Below are 12,747 nucleotides of genomic sequence, written 5' to 3'. Positions count from 1 at the left end.
TCTGTGACATTATATATTCATTTGTGGTATAAAGCACAAGCAGGTTTCTTTATTTAGATATATGATTGTTTTCTTTAGAATTGTGAATAATCTGCCTATGTTCGCAATCACAAAAGTACACCAAATATTTGTGAATATATTATATCATAAAATAGAACCGTCTGAAATCAAAAGTAGTACTTAATTTCAAGATAACCAGCATAAAATTGATATGATTTTATTCAGTTGAGATTTCATTTTATTAATTTACTTATTAATCACATAAACATATATGTAATGTGACATTGTGATTATGATTCTGTGAACAAGACAGATAGATACTTTTATTTGCAGCTGAATAGCAGATTTTCTATGTACACATTAAATGATAAATTTCTCCTATTTTCTGTTACATCATATTTTGTGCAGATATCGGTTATTACATTTGACAATAAATAATTCTTTTTAATCCAAGGTTAAATCAAAACATCATAAATCAGTTATGATTACTTTATATAAAGCTTTGTTTTCGGCATCCGTGGAATTGTATATATATTTCTTCATTTTTTATTTTCTTCATTTTTTTATTTTAAATTATAACAGGGATGTAGATAACTATGTCTCTGATTATAACAACAGTAGGTAGTATCTCAATACAGATATTTGCATTGCAAATTGATAAAAAGTGACATTTCTAAAACCTGACGTGTTATTTACATGTATATTAGATAATACTCGGTGTGTGTTTAGGTGGCATATATCTGCCTACGGCGTTAATCCCATGATAATTATGACAACTGGACATTGAAATTTGGTACAATAATTTCGGCATTGAAACATAAGTATAAACTCGATGCAGAGATGCTAAATAAAACAAGATCTGTCAAGTCCACAGGTGTCTAGAAATATAATTAAAGCAGCATGTACACAGTAGCCATTTGTGATTTTCAATCATATTTTCTGATCTTATCCTGCCACAAGTGAAAACAGTCGTTTGTCAACGCCGATTCTTTTTACTGATCAACTTCATTGTATAGAATTTCTTCGTTTTTTTGTTTTTTTGTTTGTTGTTGTTGTTGCTGTTATTCTTATTTCATCAATGATTTAAAGTGTATAAAGCTATATATCTGATGCAAAAATTATTGTTAAGATTTAAAAAAAAAGAATGCTTCCAAAATGCTTGTATGAAATATAAATGGCAATAAATTACCTAAAAGCGAATGGCGCGTGCACAAAGTCATGCTAAACGGATAAAGCCCTACTTGAAAAAGCAAAATAATAATTTGTTCCGGAACATTTGAATCTGTTTACGCACATTTTTCATGTGTGTTAAATAACAGAGCCATTCTATGTTACAACTATTTTGGAAATCAACCATATAATAATGGAACCAATATAATTTTACTGTTGATAAATTTTATAAAAAAATTTCATAAGATATAGATTTATACCCTTAATCAGAACAGAAACAAAATGTAGTGTTTTACTGAGCTTAAAGTATTATCATTCTTATCACAACCATGTGGTTTTATGCAAATACGTTTCTTATAGGATATTTTTTGCAAAGAAACCCATTCTGTGCATTGAGAAAATGGGACACATCACGAAGGCACTAACATATATTTTGTAATAATGGAAAATGTAATCTTCGTGTGCAATGTTTTTACTAATTCTCAATAGTTCGTAAAACCTACACGACGTCATAGAAGATGGTTTCTGCTGTGCAGTTATAGGTAGAAAGTAAATATGGAACAAAAAATGGTAACAGAAGATCGACTAAACAGATATCATATCAAGAAAACACATAATTTACATTTGCAGTCGTCAATACACTTCTTTATAGTGGTTGTTATTACATGATATCTCTTTAATGAATGCGCGCGTGGTTTGATACTAATAAAATAAGTGTGCGGGTTGTTACTAATAAAATTGATACGTGATATGTTTCGCGAAAAGATTTAAAGAAGTTCCGCTTTCAGTAGCCACTGAATGGCTACATTTAGTTCTATGATTCCAGTGGCCAAATATAACAATAAAGACTAGATTAAATGAAGGGGAGTCAATGTTTATTTTAATAGTATTTTGCAGGAAGCATAATCTTTATTAATATTTATTATAACAAATTTAGTCCTGATGTATTCACGCATGAAGTATGTTTCCATATTGGCGAATCTTCCTCAAAGGTCAACTTTTAATGATCTTTGCTTCCCCTCCTGCAGCACATGTACGTTTGGGTAGGTAGATAGGTAAACTGTTACATATAAAAACATTTCTGTTACTGAACATAATTATTATATGAATCTGAATTATATGGATTTAAAAAAAATGTGCATGCTTAAAAAATTAAAGCCAAAGTTTCTAAGTTTAATTCAGTTTTTATCCCATCTTGTATATACATGTATATACAATGTAAAAAAAAACATGAGATAGATATAAAGATGGGATTCTGATTGACAAAATCTGCTTCCATGTATAGTAAACAAATAATGATGTTTTGTTGTTGTTGTTGTTGTTGTTTTTGTTTTTTCTTTGCAATGAACTATTTTTGGTAGCAGTGATTTTTGAGGTTAGGTACAGTAGCGAAAGGGGAAACAAACAATATTATATTTTGTGCCCAAAGCATTGTATAACATATTTGGGGCATGTAATGCCTTATGAATGTAAAACCTGGTTTACGAGACAATTAGTGAGAAATTAACAAGTCAAATTTCGTTTATGCACAATACTTAACGATTGAGAATGCTATATGCTTAAAGATACCAGGGGGCATTCACGGTGTACTGCTGGTTATATTGTTTTGTTTATACTAACAAACACTTGTTTTGAAAACATAGACAGGCCTCAACAAATACAAGAAATCATACAAACTATTTACAGAAATTGGTAATTCTGGCAGTGTAAAATGCTTGAATAATGAATTCATGATCACCTTGAAAGGATTGAAGTGTACTGACGTAAGTGCAAAATGCACTATTATATGACGTATCTGTAAGACGATTGACAATATAATGTATATATTTATAATGTTTCTTTCTTTCTTTTCTTTGCTTTTATGTATTTGCTCACTGTATGTATTTGGACTAAAAACTGTTTTCAAAAAATATCAAAAAGGAAAATACACTCCGGCGTTTTCGTTTTAAAGAATAGTGTAAATAAACAAAATAGTAACATAATGTACTTATTTTATTATAATAAATCAAAAGAGCAACAATAACGGTGATACGATGACCATTTAAAAGTTTGTTCAAAGCGACGGCATAATTCAAACAAAAACACTAATATCGTCACTACACGTCATATTACTACATGTTATAACATGTACTACACGTCATTACGCCGAGTACATGTTATTACACGTACTACACGTTATTATTTCGCACATTTTAAAATGTAACCATAAAACTTCAAGAGTTTGCATCATGTGATCTATCAAATTAATTAAATCTTATCGACTAAGCTTCTTTTTCATTTCCAAAAGTCCATTTGATCCATAACAAATAACTTCTGTGCTCCATCTTTTAAATTGATCTATAATCGAAGGTCTGTAATACAATGAATAAATAACATTATAGTATTCAATATTAGAAATGATAACAAATTAAGAAAGAATTATATATGGAAGTTGTTGACAAGACTTTGTGTAAGATACATGATCAGATATAACATATATTTATAAAGCAGATAGATCTACTAAAATGTTTCAGAACAAGATATTATTATTCATCAACTTAAACAAAAGTGTTTTTACAAGCAACAATTTTCTAACAATATCCAAATGATGCATTCTTTTTTCTTTTTGATTTTATTTTTTATTTGTTTGTTATCGATATTCGAAATACATTTGTAAATATGGAAAATGTGCCCATTGAAGACCTATCCACTTAAAATAATTTAATTAAATATTGGATCCAATCTAAATTATTGAGCTATTATTTTTATAAATAACCGACGCAAAGATGAATATAAGTAATTAACTTTGAAGTTTTCTGCATTAATGCGTTCAGGGTATTCAAATTGAAGGAGCCTGATGCATTAGAGTATTTAAATGTGTTTGAAATACTAAAATGGACATATCTATAAAAAGTTGGCTAGCGCAATGATTTAAGAGCTGAACTCCTTATTAGGAGGTTATAAATGCGAGTTATATGGGTCAAATATAAACGCAATAAATGTTTCTGATCATATTCTACTCTTTCATGAATGTGATTTCATGTTATGTCACTCAGAAAAGCATTAATTTGACTTAAAGCAGTAATTTTTTGATACGTAAGACTTGATTTAAAATATTAAGAAACTATTCTGGACGTACAACATTATAATGATTCAAATGTGCACACATGTGTATTAGCATACATGTGTATTAGCCGTCTGTTGGAAGTATCATCAGACGACATTTTTATCAGTTATTTGAACAGCAGGGTGTAAGAGATAAAATTCTATTACCCGTCAATTACATAATATTATATATTTGGTTCCATGCACCTAATTATTTTGTCAATCTGGTATGTGTCTAACATACGGACACGTTTTACTGTTAGTTAAAAATATCATTCAACCGGGACCTGTTATTGCCATGACACATAGTTAATAACGTACATGTAAATTATGAAAACGAAATTTGAATAACTTTTACATATTATCAGTCTTTGGAATTAAATATGTTATATGACAAATTATGTAGTGCGCATTTAGTTTTGAAAATGGTTTACTTAAAGATATATAAAATAATCAAATCGGCCTCTTTTCTTGCTAATAAGTAAAATTCGAGATTTTTCCATGTATATTCCTCACCATATTTTTTTTTTCTATTTCTTTAAAGGCGTTTTATAATAATAATAATAATAATAATAATAATAATAATAATAATAATAATAATAATAATAATAATAATAATAATAATAATAATAACAACAACAACAACAACAATAATAATAATAATAATAACAATAATAATAATAATAATAATAAAATATTGCCGAGTGTTCTTCATCTTTAGTAACACAAAAAAACCTAATTTTATCCCCGACAAACAGTGGTAACTTATAGATGCGCTCCATGCAGTTAACGCACTTTGCATGATTGGTTATACGATATAACTCTGAGCCATTTTCAATAGAAAGCTCTCCGAACTAAGTTACAACATAAATGTATTTTAAATGAAATGATGTGTCATGGTAGTTGTTAACATCTTCTTAGTGCTAGTTACAGTGATCCTATATAAGAATATTTCGCCCACAATCATTTAAAATATTGAAAGAGGCCTATCCAGTAAAGTTATCGTAACTTTTTTCCTGAATCAAACTATGACAAAAACTATCAAATAAGATATTTTTCATGAATATTCAAAAAAAACTTTTAATTAATGCATTTAACTCATAATCAATGTGACCATATTTCAGTCAAACCCAGAGACATAAGCTAACAAAAAATGCTTTTTTTATTGGTGTTCTTTAAACATTAAATTGTGGATACATGTACCTTTACACTTATTTCAACAAATTCAGTTGATAAAACCTCTTTACTTCTAAGATCGTTTCCAGTTTTAATAATAACATATCTAAATAACCACGGATTTATATTACATATAATATAAATCCGTGAAATAACTTAATAGATTTACAAGCTATGTATTTTACCTCATCAGTTACTATAAGGTTCGTCCAGGGTCTCTCATTCTATTTGAAAGACGATCAGCTCAACTGACTAATACACAGGCATATAAGTTTACAAAAATGTTCTTTAGAATACTAGATCATATTTTGGTAGTGAAACAAATAATAAGGAAACTGATAGTGTAAAACAATAAGTTTACACTAAAACAATTATAAGGAAACTGTTAAAATTGTATACTGTTGCTCAGTCTCACAAATGAAAAACACCTTATACCATTGCTTTTTTCAAAACTGCACCATTTTTCAAAACTCATTAAAACTGAACCGTCACTAAAACAGGGCATCCTTTCAAAAATATGATTCGTTAGAATCTAAAACTTACATAGATGGTACCGGTACCGTCATATCATGTGCCACAACCCCCCCCCCCCCCCCCCCAAAAAAAAAAACAACTACAACAACAACTATTTTGTTTATAAAAATGTCGAAAGAATATATTTTATTGTGTTTGAATTGTCTGATAAATATATGTTAAAGAATGTGTTGACGTGATAAGCATCACACTGACATGTAAATTATTTCAATAATTCAATGAGTTCTTTCCTCAGGATGTGAGACGTGTAGATTTGACCTTGTCCGTGCCGCTATCACACTGACATATTGTGTCACTGTTGTTCGTCCGTGGACTGACGAAACTGTTGATGTGCTGGTAACCATTTCTACTTACATAATGGAAAGCAGTTCTAAAACAATTAATACTTATTAACTGTAAAGAAATCAAGTTTAGTATGCACGGATCGCACACATGAGATTTGGGCTTTCGATTCGATAAACGCATAAGTCAATCGTCAATGGATAACGCTGACACTCGCATATATGGAAATCCAGCCTTAGTCTTAGACTATAATCAATGTATTTTATGTACCGTTATGATACTTATGAAGTATTATCAAATTATGATGACGCAACTATAGTTCGTATGTGTAACTATAACGCGCAGTAACAAAAGACATCCGGTTAGGATATTAGTTGAGATAACATAAAAAGGGATGGAAGACGTTGCCATAACAAAATGCTTATCTTTAGAGGCAAAGAAAATTGTGTGATTTCGTGCAATTTAAGGTGTTTATAAACAATCACAAGAAGAAAAAATATCAATGATGTAGTATTCACTGATTAGCGGGGTTTTTAAGCTCGTTTATGTCTGCATTATATGAAACAGTGTATTTGTAATGGAAATACCATTTGTATATCCCTACAAGTATTCTATACACTCATAATTGTTCCATCAGAACGGTCTAATTGCTAGTGCATGTACTGAAAAATTAGATGTTTTTATTTTTTTGTTGTTGATTATATAGATATGTATGTAATGTTGAATATGAATGTTTTTTCCATTAGTTTAGGTGAACCTGCGTCGAATTTATTACAAATCAGCATAATGGCGTCACTTACGTGCCATAGTTGACTGTCGGTGAAGATCTAAAGATGTTAAATTAAATTATAACTTAAAAGATGCATTATGTCAACAGTATATTGTATCCGACATTGAGATTGACAGATTTGTAAATAATTTGTAATAATATCGGTATGTCTATACCTCTTTATGTATCTCTATTGTACAGAGTGACCTTCTCATACAAAGATAAATATAAATATTATATGATTTTTTTTTCTTTCTAAAAGGATTACTGGTAGAATTTGATAGCAAATGACCAGTTACACAAACATTATGTCATGTTAATTTATGATTTAAAAAGACGTTAGATGTGTTGCAGTTTCAAATTATCTCTTAAACAGACTCAATCAAACTTTGTCTGCAATATTCCTAAATGTTTTGTTATTTTCGTTGCTTCTAAGTGACCACCCTTTCCAGAATTTTATAAATTACATTGTTTGTGTGCTGCTGTAAATATCATGAAAAGGGGAAATATATTGTTCCAAAAAACAAAGTGATCCCTCGGAAGCATTAATCACAACAAAATTACAATCTATACCCCTATACATCACCTTATTTTGTATTCTGCACTAATTGCAACTTTATCTCTTGAAGTCCTGTGTAAATGAACGTGTTTCTTTGGGTACGTTATACCTCGGCTGAATTCTGCTTAAGCCGGTGCTAGGGGGCGTGGACGGTAACTTGCACTTTCCAGTACCGTCCATGAACAGGCTCAATCAAACTGAGTCTGCAACATTTTCAATTTTGTCGTGTCGGACTTTCTTTAGCGATTCTGTTTTCTCTATTTGATTACCTGACATTTTATTGACTGAAACTACATAGTTTCGAATTCTCGTCATATACACAAGCATGTTGTAAATACATCAATATATGAATTATTATAAAGTTCATAACTGCTAAATATTCAACAGGTAAAAATTTCACATTCAAATGAGGTCAGTATTTTTCAATAATGACTAGGCAAACTTTTAAAATTTAAATTGAATGCTTATAAACTAATTGATGGTTATCTACAAAATATAGAGGATCTCTTGAAGTCATCTTGCTGAATTTTCGCACAGATCTGCATAGATATCATAATATTTTTGAATTGGAGTCTAGTATTTTATAGGAACTGTGTCTATATCTGTACAGAAAAAAAAACACCATTTCATTGCGTTTATAAATGCATACGCCATCATAATAACCTCTGTGCAGAAATCAATTCAATTTTCTTAATATTAATGCACTTCTTTAAACTGATATACTTTGATTTGATTTGAACGCTTACATTATATCTGATGTTATTGAAATATGCCCAACAAAAGCAATGAAATTTATCTTTTTGTTTTATTTAATCTGATATAAAGATGTTTGTACTGATATATGATAGTTTAATAGTAAAAACAAACTCTTCTCTAAAACAATTTTCATAAACTTAATTTTCCACGTTTTAGATAGAAAAACATAACAGTATATAAACAATATATAAAAACAATGTATAAAACAATAAATAAAAACAATTTATAAAAACAATATCAAAAACGATATATAAAACAATATGTAAAACAATAATTATATAAAACAGTATATAACGACTCGGATATATCCGCCTGCAATGCTGTACTGGTTACATGAACTCGCATATTCTAGTTGTTTTTGTCGATAATATTTTCCAAGAAGATCCTGGTAACCAAATTATTTCTCTGTTAATCAGATACACCTTCTCAAATATTTAAAACTTGTAAAATAAACCTGTTACAATAACATCAAGTATAAAGGTGTTTACTTTTTTCCCCTCAGCATCTACGTACGCTTGTCTTAGCATCAGAATGACGTTGAGGGGAATATCTCACATAGTTTACTTTAACGTCAATGAATTTGCTTACTTATATTTTCAGAACGGATAAACAGCTTATTTTCTATTACTTATATCTTTATTTCCTATCCCTAACAATCGTTACAAGTGAAATAAACTTTCGTCAAAAGGGTAGGAATTTTAATTATATTCTTCCGGCGCTATGAACTGAATTAGATATCCATTATATATCATTATGTGAAATGATTGCTGTGGCGGGTGAAAGATATTTCTTACTAGAATGTAAATTATATGATTAAATAAGACTTTCTCTATTCAGTGACCAGTGGTCTGATAGACATTTTTTCCTATTTAAAGTCGTATCCTACAGTTACATATAGACGTATAGCAGAATGAAAACTACCAAAAAGAATTTATTTAAAAACTTTGCAAGATAATGTCATTTGATAAAAATTGGGACACCGACCTCATTTCTGCCAATTTTGCTTACCGGTATTTCAATGACAGATAATTCATTCACAGGATAAGCAGTCTTATTATTTCCTATTATTCAATTATTTATTTGTTTTCTTTGAATTCTTTATCAGTTACAAATTATTTATCATTTTAGTGTGCTCTGCCTTGTGCCCTGTCCTGTTTTTGTTTGGGGTCTGCCTGGGCTCCCTGCCACTGGTTCTTGTTGTTGGGTCATGTGGGGGTTGCGTTCATTGAACGCCGCCTTTCCTTGTTGATTTTGTTTATCATATTTTTCGCATTAAATGGAATAGTTTCTTAATTTTTCTTTGTTTCTTAAAGCTATGTCATTAACATTTTTTAAAAGAATTTATAGTCTACGTAGTAAGAAATCAGGAGTAATTTTAAATGTTTACTCGGAACTTAACATTTCCATAGCTGTGCATGTATCAGTGGCTCTCTAAATGGAGGTTAGAAAGTAGAAAGACAATTTTTGACATCTGCTAGTTATTTTCAAGAAATTTTAAACATAATATGACTGACAGTTTATTAGGCGTTTTTGTAATTGTAAGTGATTCTACAGTGGGTTGGTATATTATTTAGATGATTTTACCGAATTCTAGAGTATTGTGCATAAAGTTCATATTGTTATGCTTGGATGGGTGTAATGTCATTTTTTTTGTATTTGAACTCTGTTTTCGGTCACTCGTACTGACTTAAAAATCGTTAGCTCCAACAAATGCGAAATACTTTAAGTTTGTTTCCAGTTAGGAAACAGTTAAGCCGAACCGTTTTCTTCAACTTCATGTTTATTTCAATATCAAAATTTACTAAGTACCCACGATCTGTATACCAAATTTTATTTAATGCTAGTTTGAATACGTCTAACATTTAGTTGTTTTTTTATGTGTATAGTATGCGTAAGGTTTCAGACCTTTACCTTCCTGCATCGAGGGAGGGACAGTCACGCCGTATCATTCACTATTTGAAGTCCTTTCCTCAAGTGAGAAGCATGGTTTGATAATTGTGAATGTATATAGGAAAATAGATTTGTATATGCAAACATATGGAAACAATAGCGAGAAATAATATTTACAAAACCTCATCATTCCTGGTATGTACAAACGATAATTTTCTGCGGGTAAATGTTCTCTTTCTTCCAGTACGCCAAGGTAATTAAGTTGTTATTAGGTTGACTACTTTACTGTTCGTTACAAAGGTTAAACTGTATTCTGAAGTGGGATACCCAATTACATATCATTTGTCTTTAATGCTAGTTTTAGAGTTACCTTTTCTAACCTAAATATCTCATGCACTTCTCCGTCTTTCAATTGGGACAAAACCATTCATCACTTTGGAAGAAAAGCTTTAGAATATGTAATATGTATTGAAAGGTACAGACCATGACCAGACAGCACGGATGTGTGCCGGTTGATCTTGGTCTGTACATATCGCTAGGGTAGAATCAGGTGCTGCCCAGTAGGTTGAAGGATAAATAGTAGTCTCTAACTTTCTAAACCATCATATACAAGTTATAAGGTTACCTGTCAAAATACATTACTAGTACATGTATTACAAATTAGCATCGTAAAATCAGATTTAGCTGTAACATGCACGACATAATTTTGTTCACTTTAACACGGACTATATTTTTATCGTTGCGATTATTATGACCTGGCCATAGTTCAATTACTTCTACTTTATTGCATTTTTAATCTATTTGTTAAAATGTATACGTCATCTATTTTATTCCCGAAATAAAGTATATAAAGTACTAGCGCACACATACGTGTATAAACAAACTTGATTTGACTTTGAAATTCGCTGGTAGTCTGTGATAAGAAACCAATTTTAACCCCTGAATGAGGAGGTGAGGTCAAATATTCGGATTTTTGTATCGTTATATTAAAAAAAATCTTGAATTTCGTGTTTAAAAAAATTATTTGGCTGAATTCGGGTCATTTACCAGGGGCTGCTATTTTTTGACCAGATTTATGTTAAAAGCTTCTAATAGTACGATCTATTAGTATATCATTCTGATTGTACGTTTTTTATCGTTACATTAAATAGTTACCGCATTCCAAAATATGTTATGAATAAACTATATTTATTGCATTGTACAATTATTACTTAACAAAGGGCCATTCAACTCAACATTACTTTACTTTTTCTGTCCCATATTTTATATTCTCTCAAAAACTTAAACGTGCAAGTATATGAGGATAACCATTGCCATGTTGTAGATTTGTATATGTAACAATTACGGCACTTTGTATATGTATGTAACATCAATCAGCTTATGCCATTCCCACGTAAATGTTACAACTTCGTTACGATACAATTAAGAACAATTTTATATTGGCGAAGTGATCCGAAGACTTGGCAAGTTAGTTATTAAATCTTACACTTTATCCTGTGATAATGCACGAGCAAATCGTTCACAATAACCATGACAACATTTACAAGAAAAGAGTTGTTTATTTCAAAGGGAATATTCCAGGAGTGTGATTTTTTTTTATAGTTTCTCGTTGTTTTTGTTGTTGTTTTTTTTTCGCTCGAGTTGATTGTGCAAAGTTGTACAATTCCGAAAAATAGCAAAATTCATGCATTTTTCCGTTTGTTATTATACATCCCTTTTAAAACAATAAATTTTTTAATAAACAGAAGGGATTATTTTCGTATTAATATAACGTCAATACACATTCGTGACGTCAATTTCCGATCAATACGTGTTGAATACCAATACGGAAAACTGGCCGCATATTCATTAGAAGCTTATTCATTTTTTTATTTTATTTATTTATTTTTTTTTTTTTGAATTTTCTATATATTATACTGAGAAATGAGAAAATAACAATAATTTTGAGAGTGGATAGAATCATTATATATTGCGGCGTTATGCTGAAGCAATGATATTTAAATTGAGAAACATGCAAATAAGAAAAATGCAATTACATGTATTATCATAATGTATGTTTGTTAATCTAAATGCAGGTCAAAAAGCTACATAAGTCACAATGATAGATATACTGTGAGTGAAAAGGATTTTATTTCGCGAATATAATCCAGTATTTTACTGGTAGGCAATAATGAAAGGTAAAGCCATAATTGTATTGAAGGAATACGTCCAAATAAAGACCACAATGGAAAACAAGTCACTAATGACCGCCATTGTTCACAGTTAGTTACCTTTTTTTAATAGACACGTCAATATAGTAATCCGTCATCTTTAAAATATCCCAAGCCTGGTCATCACTTACGGGTTCAACTGTATATTGCAATGAATATCACGCCTGTAAGCTTTATGTGATTGATATAAAAATATTTTACTTTCATCCGTAATCTATATATCTGTATGAAGTATATGCAAAATATTTAAACAAAAATAAACATTTAATGTTACAGCTTTAAGGAACTTCTCTATAATTGACAGATGGGAATAAATC

Source organism: Ruditapes philippinarum, unplaced genomic scaffold (assembly GCF_026571515.1).
Source record: "Ruditapes philippinarum isolate M1 unplaced genomic scaffold, ASM2657151v2 ctg175_1_1_1_1, whole genome shotgun sequence".
Taxonomy (NCBI): domain Eukaryota; kingdom Metazoa; phylum Mollusca; class Bivalvia; order Venerida; family Veneridae; genus Ruditapes; species Ruditapes philippinarum.
The sequence above is the reverse complement of the archived record's forward strand: the minus strand, read 5'-3'. Positions refer to the sequence as shown.